Genomic DNA, 14,259 nt, shown 5'->3' on the forward strand with positions numbered 1-14,259 from the left:
TTGTCCTGGATCTGTGAAAAATTAGAGAAACTGATGTGTGCAATGGTGTAGTCTGGTGCAATTTGAGAGGTGTTTTCCCTTTGTTTTTTAACTAGTAAAGAACACACTCATAAGGGGGAGAGCACAAGAGAGGGTATCCCCATCTCACATCGAAAATGTTTAGAAAAATGTGTGTGAAATGGTGCAATCTGAGAGGTATTTCAGTTTCTTTCGTACCAAAAATTGAGTAAACCCCTTCATTTTCTCAACATTTTGAGCAACCCTCTTGAAGTTTTTAATGTTTTGAGTGACCCCCTCACAAACCTCCGACCTCCCCAGGCTGTAAATAATGACGGCACCCTAAAGTTTAAACTTGTGACATGGAAGCAATGTTGCATTAATGTTTGACCGACAGGTTCCCATTACCAGTTTTACAGACAACTTGCAAAACGACTCAATGGGCAGCTGGTCTAGCAACAGAAGCTATGATTAGTAGTTATATATTCAAACAGATTAACTAGGGATAAGCGCGCATCGTTCTCATATTGCTCTGGATCATACAGCAGCTTACTCATCAGGCTGTATAACCTGACTAATGTTAAACGCCTGTCACCGTCTGTGAGTAACATTCTCTATTTTGATTCAACATACATGTAGCTGGTAGCCCTAGTTCATCAAGAGCTATATGTCCAAGTAGTTTGACGCTTACCCCACGACAAGGCATTAATCAATATTTATTACATGCCTCGACGTGAATGAAAATCAGTGCATTGATTTGAATAAGAACATCCGGGATGTTAGCGGGCCGGTGAACGATGTGCTGACCGGTTTCCATGGTTACCTGGGCCAGTGAAACCTTTCGATGTTTTCGACGTCAAAGTAGACGCTTAACGCTAGATGTATAATTTTCATGCGCGCACTGCTATTTTGACTTTCGTTAAAATCTGTATGATGCTGGTCGATAATGGTAAAATTGTTTAAAATGTCCTGCATGTAACTAAATGTCATATAGCATTAACTGTGAAGAGGCATGTAATAAAAATATTATTGCCAAAATACATGGGTTTATGTGCCCTTGCAGCAGGAGACAATTTGTCCTCCTGGCGTCGGACAAATTGTCACCTGCTCTCGGACACCTAAACCCATGTATTCAGGCAATAATATATATTATTTACATCGTCCTGAAACTGTAGAGATATTACACGTAATACCATACATAAACGTTGTACAAATTTCCTATCAAATGGATATTAGAAGGGAGAAAAAGCAGCAAACGGTAATCCTGTAATTTTAATTAACTTATTCTGCAGAGTAGACAATCAATTTCATTAAATGTACACCACTACACATCTTACACATAGTTTGTTTCATTAATTTTCACATCAGCACTTTGAAATAGAGTATGAATATAATTCAATTACTATAATGAAGACTAACTTGCGAAAACATCATGTTGTCTCTCTCTCGCTGCAAGGAAATGCCGGGTATCGTATGTTTTCAATCTACCTTTAAGCTTATTAATTTTATATTGCCATGCATTAGGCGGAAATGAAATATGTCATATTTATTTATAAGCTTTTCCCTACCAGAATTTGAATTTTGGTTGCCATAACATATCAAATATTGCAATAGTTTCCTATAAACCAGAACTACAAATATGGGGATGAAAATTCTCAGCTGATTTAAATGTACATGTATGCGTGCATACGCAGCAACTTAACAAGCCATGCAATTTCTTTTTGCTGAAAATATGAACTTTCTTGCTTTGATTCAGAAACGTTTCAAGTTAGAAGTATTTGAACATTTTCAATTGACAAGTACGCAATCAAAGGTTGTTACCTCATTCTTCAAATTAATGACGGCAAGGACCGGTTTAATTTGTAACTACATAAACAAAAGAGGTCTGTTATATATCAAGAAAGTTTTCACCGTTTATTTAGTCGGCATACGTTATAATTAAGTACCCGTTCTGTAGGATTGGCGTGTTTTGATAACCTGAGTAAAGGTGCGTCATATGGTACACGTCAGTGCAAATTAACATTTACGTGATGCGCCAAAGAAATAGATAATCTTTTTTGTATGGAGGATCTAGACCTATTTTGTAATAAAATGAAATGTCCGATTGCAAACAAAAGTGTCTGTTGTCACATGGCAACAGCTGTTGAAGCTTATGACGTGATTCTTTGTCGCTAAGAAAACACTCCCTTTTGATTGCATAAAGTTACAGTTGGTTGCAGTGCAAAGGTTATTGGCCCACCACAAGGGAGTATTTTATTATTTTACAAGCAACAGCCTCTGAGGAAATCACGTTCCATTTTAAATTCAGATCATATTTTAAATTCAGAATTCAAACTGCTTCCCTCTGGAAGACGTTTTAAGTACTATCCAGTTTGCAAGACAAACCGACTCAAGAATTCTTTTATCCCTACCACAGTGCGGTTTCTAAATGATGCGTCTTAATGGTCGTGTACGTGTTGTTACTGTATTTCAGTTTTAGTCTAGTAATTGTTGTTTTGTTGTGTTATTTTGTGTGTTGTCCGCCAAACTGAATTGCCCTTAAGGGATGAATAAAGTTGAATGGAATTTAAAGTGCCATAAAAGCGTATAACAGGCAGACCTGTACCAGAAGACGCACAGATGTTCCATGCACATTGCAAAGACGGAAAGGCAATTGCATCGTTTCATACCGAACGGCTACATAAGCAGAAGATGAAGGAAGGCATATTTTATATTTTTTATTTTTATTTCAATACAAGGCCTCACCCATCGTACATTTCAATTGAAAGTAATACGAGAAAGATACTGTCAATTACAAGACATCATACAATAAAAATTAAAAAATAACAATGATGAACATACATTATTTAAGACAAAGACAAGGTATTATTACACCAAATTAGATATCGTTTCGTCCCTTCTCTTTAAGGCTTTCCTTAAATAAATTGCTAAATTTCTAACTACGTTAATATTTTCTGTGGCTAGTATGTGGATAACCTTTCTTTCAGATGGATTTTCGATGTATGACCTTGAAATATACTGTGATCTTATGTCTTAATACAATGGACATATTAATACATAATGAAATTCATTTTAAACAATATGTACACCACGAGCATTTTAACAGTATCGACAGATCCTGTGTTCACGTGATATCTTTAAATGGCGACAAACCTCAACATTAAGTTTGTGACTTGAACAACGAAAATTTGCAAGAATAATGTTATGAATACCTGTGAGGTGATTTAAATATCTTTCTGGTTCAAGTTGTGACTTAAATTGACAAACCAGACTTAATCTTGATGAATGTGTAATATCAAAATGCCATTCTTCTCGATAACAATCCTGTACTCTCTGAGAAAAAAACATATAAAAATAGTTCTGTATTCCAAACTGCTGTTTTATCCAAACTATACCGAATCCATATCTGAAAAGCAGATTTTTTACATGAGTAGCCCACGTTGTTCTACCCGCATCATCAAGTCTTTTTAACAAATTATAGCAAGCTTTTGATTGTCTATTTTCTCCCATTTGTAATAATTTTAACCAGTACGAAATACATTTCTTAAATAGAAACAACATAAAGGTTACCGGTCACATTCACCAAGAACTCCTTGTGTATTTACACTACTGTTCACAACAAGTAAGTATCTACAGAATTTTAAATGTACACGTTCAATTACATCGGAATATTCATATCCCCACAATACACTGCCATAACAGATGGCGGGGGCAATAACAGAATCAAACAATTTGAATGAATTTTGTGTTGAGAAACCGCCGAGTTTTTTAATAATTGCTTTTAATGATAAAAGACCCTTTAAACCCTTTGCTGCAAGATTTTTCTTGGCGGGGGACCAGGACAACCTTGAAAAATTAAAAGACCAAGGTCATTGTAATGTTTAACTACATCCACTTTCTTTCCACAAAAGACCCACTTTTCGTAATTTCTTAAAATACCCCCTTTTCTAAATACTATACTTTCTGACTTGGATAATTTATTTGCATAGCCAATTGCTTACAAAATTTCTCCAATTGATTTAATTAGCGTTGTATTTGAATGGGCGAGTCAGCAGGTCTGCAACGTCATCTGCATACATTAGCATGCCAACCATTGGAAACTACTCGTTTATATAGATACCACTTGATTCACTCCCCATGTAAGTTGAAAGTTCATTTATAAAAATTGTAAATAAAAATGGACTCAGCATACACCCTTGTCGGTATCAATATTACAATCAAAATAATCTGTAAGGCCTTCCTTGCATCTTACACAGGATTTACTTTGTGAATACACAGAGCGTAAAACCCTCAATACTTTGCCATTGATTCCATATGTGATTAATCTGTGCCATAATAGTTCATGATTCACTCAGTCAAACGCTTTCGAAAAAACGATAAAGATTACATAAAACCGACCACCTCTGACAGTTATATATTTTTGGACAAAAGACTGCAGACAAAAGATTTGGTCGATTGTAGAGTACCCTTTTCTGAAACCAGCTTGTGCTTCAATAATTTTGTTATTTTCAGATGCCCAGGTCACCAATCTGATGTTTAAGATTTTAGTGAAAAATTTACTGCACACAGATAACAATGTGATTCCCCTGTAGTTATTCACATCTGTGGTTGGCCCTTTCTTGTGTAAAAGACAAATAACCTCTCTGCAACAATCTGTGGGAAATATACCAGTGACAAGAATAGCATTGAAAATTGACAAAGATGAGGTACAAAAATATCACAAAACCGTTTAAAAATTTCAGCTACAAAACCATCTGATCCCGGGGCTTTACCAATTGGGAAGCTTTTGATGGCTTTCTGAAAGTCATGAATGGTAATAACACTATTACAGTTGTAGGATTATCATTTGTACACAATAAAAAATCTTGATCATGTCTATATAATTCTCTATTAATATAATTTCCAAATTCGACATCTTTTTCAATGTCACCATCATTATTTAACAGATTTTTAAAGTAATTATACCATTGCGTTGATGATATACTAGGATGATCACAAGATGTACCCCGTTACTTCTTTATTACTGCCCAGAAACTTTTAGGATCATTGCATTTTGCCACCAAGAAATCTCTCTATTGATCCTTGTAGGACTTTAACTTGGCTGTACAGACAGTTTTATAATGATTTCGAAATAACTTATAGTTGTTTAAATCTTGAACGGAATTAGAGAAGCGAAATTTCTGAAGCAAATCAAATCTTTCTTCCTCATAGCAGTGCATTCATCATCCCACCTAGGTTCAACAGTATTTCTTGTGTTTCTGGGAACGATACCTCCTGCACGTGATTTCATATCTTTACCTGTTTCGGAAATAATATCATTCAATACATTAAGTGCCTTTTTACATTTCCATTTTTAACTTCAAATAAATAATTAAGAAACTTATGCTGGATGTTTTCACTAAGCAAATTCATTCGAGCATTGTCAGCCAAGTCAGGTTTCCATATGTATCTATAATTTTGTGAAACCTTGATTTCACTCTCAGTGATAATGTTCGGATTTATCTTAAACGATAGCTCACAGTGTACAGGAAAATGATCTGAGAGGTCAAATGTATTAACCATGAAATTTTGAATACTGTCAAAAAGTGTACCTGATGCGATTATATAAGCTACAATCCTTGCTCCTTGATTTGCGGTGCATGTGTATTCACCATTTTATCCCCTTCAAAGCGGCCATTCAACAAATGCATACCAAATTTACAACAACATTCAACAAGACTTCTAACCAAAATTATTAATATTGTCATCTTTAGCAGTTTTTTCTAAATTAAAGTGATCTACCCCACAATCAAATAAAGCGTGTTCATTCGCATCAGAATGATCAATTACATAATCCTGTAGATTTCCAACTCTGGCATTAAATCCCCGCCAAAATAATATCACGCGTGTTACAAGTATCAAAAATCTCTTCAAGATAAGTTTCTAAACGCGTGATACCGTTGGTTTCCTCAGCTCTATAAACAGGAGATCCTTCACTGGACAAAATGCTTGATATGCGTTCAGCATATTTACGTATATTGACGTATATGGAACACAATATTGATTGCATACGCAACGTATATCTTTGTATATGGAACATTCCAATACGTTGATATGCGTAGCGTATTTCTTTGCAGATCATGAGTATACGTAATGCAGATCTTTGCACACCAAGTGTACACTGTAGTTTTGCATTTTATTAGTATACGTACATGTATACTTAACGTATTTGACACATGTACAGAATCAGTATATGTGTATATATTGTTGTATATCAAGCATTTTGCTCACTGCTTCAGGTGGAACATAGACAAAACCAATTAACACGTCACGTGTAAGATTGATACATTCTTGTTTAGGACTAAGAACACTGTATCATCAATACTTCGAATTCTTTTAACGTGTGATGATAAATGTGATTTTACAAAGGCACTTACACCACCTGGAAATTTGCCTACATTTGATCGCCGTTCTTGGCATGTTGAGAAAGCGACATTGCCTGTTAAAAATGAATCAAATTCAGAAACAGATTTTGCAAATGTTTCTCAAACTCCAATTACATCAAACTTTAACAGAAATTTCTTTACTTCGGTATTAAAAAGGTACTTTGTAAGGCCATTTACATTCCATGACACACTTTTGGCTGTGTTGCTTCATTGTCCATAGCTATGTGCTCTTTGCTACACGTGGCATAGTTGCGCTGTTAAATGGCACACAAGCATGGTTGGAAGCCACTGAAAACATTGAAATGAAAGCAGCTACATGTGATGGCCGGAATACTGGTTTCTACTTTTTCAATTTTCATTTTGAATATGGCGAGGAGGCATTCTCTGAAGACATGACCGAACCACGAGTCGTCCGACTACTTCATTTGTTTGGGGACATTAATTGAATCCCGGGCCTGAAACCAGAAAACAAGCTATATTGTCTGCAACTGGTACTGTCATCCCACTAAAGAGTTCAACGGCAAGTCCTGTACATGGTCCCGGTAGGTCTTAGCAAGAAAACAGCCAAGTATTAACTTTACTGATGGAAATCTAAAATGAACTGAAAACGTTGAGACGCAAACTGAAAGCAGACTTGAAGGATAAAAGAAAAGAGATAAGTAACATTAACGACTCAGTGTCAACACTCCGTGAAATTCATCAGAAACTAGTTGAAGAAAATAAACATTTAACTAGGAGAATATAGCGATCGGAAGGAAGTTGTGACAAGTTAAGAGGCCATAGCAGTAGAAATAACTTTATCTTCCAAGGTATACCCGAAAGTGTAAGTGGTCATGAGACATGGGAAGAATGCGAAGAAAAGGTTCGTAACATGCAAAGAGATAAACTTAATATTGAGAACGCCTGTGACGAAACTGAAATTGGAATCGAAAGAGCCCACAGGCTGCCCGACCGTGCTGACGCTAATAACCGCGACGTGTCATTGTCAAATTTATGTCGTACAAGCCCCGTTCGTCCGTGCTACAGAAAGGTAGAAGGTTGCTTAAAATTAAAGTTTCAAAATAAAAAAAACTTTTCAGCTCCCGTTCGTGCCAACGCCGTAAGTTAATACCACGTCTACAGGAAGCTATCACCGAGGGAAAGAAGGCAACTTTTATTTACGACAATCTGCTGATAGACGGCGTAAGATACAAGTTCGACGACGTTAAACAGACCATTATTAAACTATAGGGAACTGGCCAGGCTCGGACTGTAGGACGTCAAGTTCAAGAAGATGAGCAAAAGATAGAAACATTGTCAATAGTGTCATGGAAGGCTTATTAGTTGTCATCAAGGCAGGCCATTGAAGAGTTCCAGATATAATACGTTTAGGAAATTAAAATATTCGTGCTTTTATTTGTGACGATAATTCCGGGATAACCGAATGACGTCACGGTTAAGTGACGGTTGTTGTGTTCTGAACGTCATGTAATGGCACGAACATGATGCGATGTTGGTTGAAAAATATAATTTTCTGCAAGTGTTTGTGTATGAAAGTATATGAGTTGGATGCAAATTTAGTATCTTGATATCAGAGCTAGTAGTTTAATAAAACTGAACGGTCTTGGATATTTGCTATTTTAAAAGTGTGCTGGATGTAGCATACAGAGAAGTACTTAACGGTTTTGTCAGCAATTACAGTCAAAAACTCATTTGGTATAATTTGCTCCCTACCTTGAAAAATACCTTTTAGGTGTGCATGTTCAAAAAGGAACAACGGAGCACTGAATAAGCAAACTCATCAGCGCCTAATGTAACCTCTCAAGCCCGGTTTGTGTCATTTTTAGCTCACGTGTTCACACACGTGAGCTAATGTCATAGCGATGTCTGTCTGTCCGTGTGTGTATCTGTCTATCTGTTTACACGATAACTCAAAAACGCCTGAACAGATTCAAATCAGGTTTGTTAGACAGGTACGTATACCATATGCAACTTGCAAGAACTGATTAGATTTTGGTTTGTGTGGCTTGCGTGTTAATGAAGTTATGCAATATCATTTTTTTATATAATGGTTTCCCTATGGAGACAGTAATGACAGTGTCGACATATATCGAGAAATACTGCACAAAATTTCATGAAAACTTTTCATAGGTGACAATCTGAGAACAATATGATGATACTGTGTGTCATTTCAATTATTTGCTCATTTGCATATTTAATGAACTTTTGTGCTTAGTGAAATAACTCTGAAATTCCTGCGCCAAATTTGATGATACATGCAAAAAATGTTGATATAATATACAGCTAATTGTACTTCGAAGCATTGGGCAGTGTCAAGTTAATAAATAGCTCATTTGCATATTTTATGAAGTTTTGTAATTAGTCATATAACTCCGAAATAACTGCACCAAATTCGATGAAATTTGCTGCAGATACTGATCCGACAGATATATAACTGAGGTGTAAAGCATTAAGAAGTGTAAAGTTAATAAAAGGTTCATTTGCATATTTAATGAACTTTGTAATTAGGTAATAACTCCAAAATTGCGACACTCAATTCGATGAAACCTGCTACAGATATTGATCCGATAAATATCTAATTATACTGCGAAGCATGGGGCATTGTCAAATTAATAACTAGCTCATTTGCATATTTTATGAAATTATGTAATATACGCTCAATAGCGTTTTTAGCTTCAGATCCAACCTATTCTCTTGTTTGTTCACCTGCACATTTTCGTCCGCGCTTTCAGCAGATCATTCAACAAATTTACAATTCAAGCAGGTATGTCCTCGGCAGTTAACCGTTCGTGCCTCGACTTGCAAAGCTGCTAGCTAAATTATTGCAAACGCTCCACTTATAAATTAATATCACATAGCGCTCAGCCCTTGGTGTCGCGCCAGAGGTTATAATTAGAAATTTTATTTTCAGGTGGACGATTACTTGAATAGTATTGGTTCATTATTGAAGAATAAAATTCAAATAATTATTAATGCTATGTAAATTAGTGTATTATGTTAATTAGTAGTACCACCATGCATTGCGTAAACAATAAATTCAAACAGTTTACTAGGTCACCCGCTGATATATGATGCGCAAAGTTCACACATGTTTTGTCACGGGCAGGTATAGATTTCATATTTAATTGCCACAAAGTTTGACATAAATGGCAATTTTTAATTCTGTGCCATGATAACAACCAACCATATTCTCTATAAGGGACGTATTTATGCCATCACTATAGTTGCCATAGCAACTGTAATGCTAAACGTTCAGTATTGTGATGCAAGCCCGGGGATGTCTTTTTGTGTTTACCTGCGTTATTAATTTGACCAAATCCTTATGATTTATGCCTTCTTATGCATAACAGGGACTAAATTCACCAGTTTTTACCAAATGCTACCAAATTCATCCTTATCATTACAAATGGCTTAAAACATAATTCACTATCAGATAATAGATTCCATAAGTTAAGGTAGTCTAGTGTGTAAATGTGCGTTCTGTTGAAATTCCGGTTAAAAGTTTGTTCTTTTGCAGCTATCAATTTGTGAAGTCGGCAACGTTAACGTGAGCATAAACTTCAAATGATTTGGTAAATGCGGCTCTTTATTTCGCAACAATTATATAAGTAAACGCTGGTGACAGTCACGTTATAAAATGTGGCGGCGCCCATGATTTTAGTCGGATACACGTCCGGTTACTCGCATAGTTTATATTGAACATGCGCATGCAAGGAGACAAGCATTTATGACAAAATCTGACTAATGGCAGCTCCACGGGCATTCAGAGCTTTCAATTATTTCAACATTTTTGCAACGACTTCATTGAAACTACGGCAACTGTTGCTTTCGTAGTGCAACCACATTTTGGGGATTTATTTTCTTTACCAGCGTTGTCAATTTTACTAACTCGTAATGATTCATGGCCTTGTTATGCATAACAGGGACTGAATCACCAGTTGTTACCAAATGCTACGAAATTTAACCTTATCATTACAAATTGTCTAAAACATAATTCACTATCAAACAAAACATTCAACACTGTCATTGATTTTCTAAATATGAGTGTAAAGTGGCGTTCTGTTGAAACTCCGTTTAAATGTATGTTCTTTTGTAATTATCAATTGGTGAAGAGGTCATTTTGGGCATATAATTCAAACGATTGGTTAATACGTCCCTTTGTTTCGCAACAATTATAGATTTGAAAGCAGTGACAGTCACTTTTCATACGTGAAAGATGGTCACACGATTGTACAGACCGGGCGCCGTTGCATGTACAGGGAGCAGTCTGAAGTATCCACGAATAGGTCAATATATGCCATCACAATTCTACTTTGCTATACATCAGCAAGTGTTCAGCTGATTTATTGGCCCCCGAGAAATCATAAATCACTATGGTCGCAAATGGCGAGCTTACGTGCTTGAAATAGCAGTATCAACAATTCAAAAAGACGGTAATGACATGAACAGTGAAACTTTCATTTTTATGGCAAGCGGACTCCCGGGGATTTCTCTCATGATGCGGATCACGAAGTATTTTTCCAAACTCATGAACATAAATTTTGGATCACCTTGTCGCATCACACACGAAATGCATTTACCATATTTTCTCTGACCACACAGTCATACATTTGACATCCGACTCACTGCGGCGTCAAAGGTCCTAGTATTGAGCGTTTTGCTGCAATATTATGTCATCAAATTTATTGTGAAAGTATTGAACATTTTCTTTGACGTCCTTTGGGATAACCTGTTAACTATACGTACAGAGCTCAAGACATATTCTCGCGGTCACCCGGTTGGTTCCGCGAAACTATTTAACAGTGTTCTATACTTATTTTTAGTACATGCAAAATTTTTCTATTTTATAGGTGATAAATGTACAATATCTAACACATCACCAAACTGCTACAAAACATCACAGGTGATGGCAATTGTGAAATTAACTTGCCGCACATTTGAAGAGTAAATGCTAGTAGATCATTAGTACATTGGAAAATGAACTTTATACTGCCCCTATCATTGTGAAATAAGAAAAGTTAACACGTCAATTCCTGCTGGAAGGAAGATACTTAGAGGGTCTTTTCAGGGTTTACAAGGAGAGTACAAACACAGGAAACGAATACAAAATCACATAAAAAAGTAATATGCACGGTTCAATAAATGAAACGGTCTTTCAAATATGTTGAGTGAATGTTAAAACCACTGCGACTACAGGAAAAAATAAATAACTAGAACTGTGCTTTTGAAAGTGATAATGGAAGGAATTAATATCAGATTGCTGATAAAATGTTGACAAACAGTAGTTTGATCAAGTGATCAGCTTACGGTAGTAAAAATACATATGTACCAAGGTATTCTATGTTTAATAATATGCAACTGATGAAACGCTGTAAGATAAGTATTTCTTGACATTTATGGTTTACACCGGATAAGAATCGGCTTTATCACTGTTAATTTTTACGGCGAGTATGCAGAAGACAAGATATAGCGATTTGTTGTTAAGGCCTATATTCAATTCAGTATATGACAATAGAAAAATATAGAACTAAATGGATTAGGTTAAACAATTTGATCCATTCACAATAATCGGTTCATGCACTAGGAAATGCAGTTATCAGTGCATAATGGCTGCGCACATGGAAAATGGAAACAAAATAACCACTTTATTTGTATATTGGATCGTATCACACAACTAGTCAACGTACATAACGGTACTTCGCAGTTAATTGTCCTTGTACCAAGTTTATAAAAAGTCCACCGCGGCATCTGGGATATCTGCACGCAGGGAGCCCAATCTATAGTCTTCCGGACTTTGCCTTGGGAAAATAAATTAGGTTAGCTAGTTCTTTGAAATAGCATGCAGGTATTTCTCTCATATTGTAGTACGTGTTCGAGGTAATTTTGTTTGAACAGTACTTTTTAATTTTTTATACATAAATAAGACAAAAAACTGCTCTACACATTGTCAGAGAAAGGAACACATTTCTCAAAATTTGACCTCATTGTTAAATGTAAGTATTTTGGCTCACTTTACAGGGCTTTGACTCAACGCTAATCATGATTTATATGCATATTCGATTGTTGGTTACGACTTTTGTTATAGTTGGTTTGGAATTCCGTTCAATACATAAGAAACATCTAATGAGAACACAAATTTTGTACTATATACTGTAATTCCAATAAGTAAATACCTAAAAGTTTCCGTAAAGTAATTACAATGGATTCAGAGAAAAGGAACTAAATTTGTAATAATTTAGTCTACAAGGTGTCTAAAAGAAAAAGAATATACAAAAATGCTTTATTAATGTATTTCCCTCAGTCATCATGTAGGGCGATTTAACACTAAAAGAAAAATAGCAGACTCTAAGGTAGTGTGACCCTCGAAAATAAGAGACTTAAACTTTCGATCAAATTTTCCTCACGGAATCTTTCAACCATTCACTTTCAAAGTCAAGAATAAAAATAAGGCGGAGTGTCACCGTGCAAATTTGGTACTAGGGAGACAACATACCCAAGATTTACCGATATTTGAAATTCAAAATGGCCGCCATACCTTGTTAACTCTATGGAGCAAAGTTAAAGATTCAACTTTGACAAAAAACAAGATGGCGAAGGTTTTTTCTTAGTCAACGACCTTCAAAATGAACCCCACCAAGCGGTATTTCAGAAAAGAATCGAAAAAGTTTGAGAGTTTAAATATCTGTCCCCGAGGCGAGTTCGACCTTAACACAGCTGCAATTTTTGTATTTACATTATCCATAGAAATCGTCTGACTAATCGCAATAGGGTAAAGATTACTTTGTGTTTATATTTCAGAGGAAAATGTCGGATATTTAAGTGATGAAGGTGTAGCGACTGTCGGCTATCAGGCTGGCATTGTCTGCGTCATTATCTGTCACTCGTCGAGTTTATCGACCTACATTTATCATGCAGTATTGTTTATAAAGTTCTAGTAATTAACATATTATGATTGGAAGTCTCTTCAGTACAGGTTTAAGAGTATATTTAACAACAGATTTTACATTCCATTGGCTTTGACTTAAAACTAAATATGATCTATATGCATATCCGATTGTTAATTACAAGCTTTTGCAATGGCTCGTTTGAACATCCCTTTAATGTGTAAAAACACCAATATGAACAAAAATGAGAACTGTTTTCTGTAGTACTGTTCTAATGATGTAAACGTCGAAACCTCTTATTAAAGTATACAAATGAATGATGGAAACTCATACTTGTTATTCAGCTTATTAGGTGTCTAGGATGAATGGACATAATTCACTGAGCTTTTATCGTACCCCGTTTCATCGCATGCGGACCTTAACATCGACAAATTCGTCAACGTTCCAGCTGTTGCACATAGGAATAGAAATTTATTAGTTTAGGTTCACTTATCGCAACAGATTAACGATTACTAAGAGTAACCTGTTTGCATTTTTGGGAGAAAATCGGATAAAAAAATCGTAAATTTGAATGATGAAAGAAGCTAACGTCAGCTGCCACGGTAACATTATGCACTTTCGTTCACTGACAGTCCGTAGGGCAAATCGACGAGTTTTTATTCTGCAGTATTGTTCATAAAAGTTCCAGTAATTTACTTATTGTGATGGAACATTGTCTCTTCGGTAATGTTTTGAAAGTATATTTTATTTAAAACAAATATGCGCTTAGTATTACTGTAAGTTTCAAAACAGCTTGGAGTTAGGACGTGCTTGGGTGACTAGAAAAACGTTTCTGGCGATAGAAAATATCGCCAACTGCATTCATTGCAAACGTTCTCATTGGATAGATTTTTCAACAATTGAACCCAATTTGACGTCCACTGTTCTCAATCACAGAACACGTTCAGTGTAGG

This window comes from Ptychodera flava, chromosome 5 (assembly GCF_041260155.1).
Source record: "Ptychodera flava strain L36383 chromosome 5, AS_Pfla_20210202, whole genome shotgun sequence".
NCBI lineage: Eukaryota > Metazoa > Hemichordata > Enteropneusta > Ptychoderidae > Ptychodera > Ptychodera flava.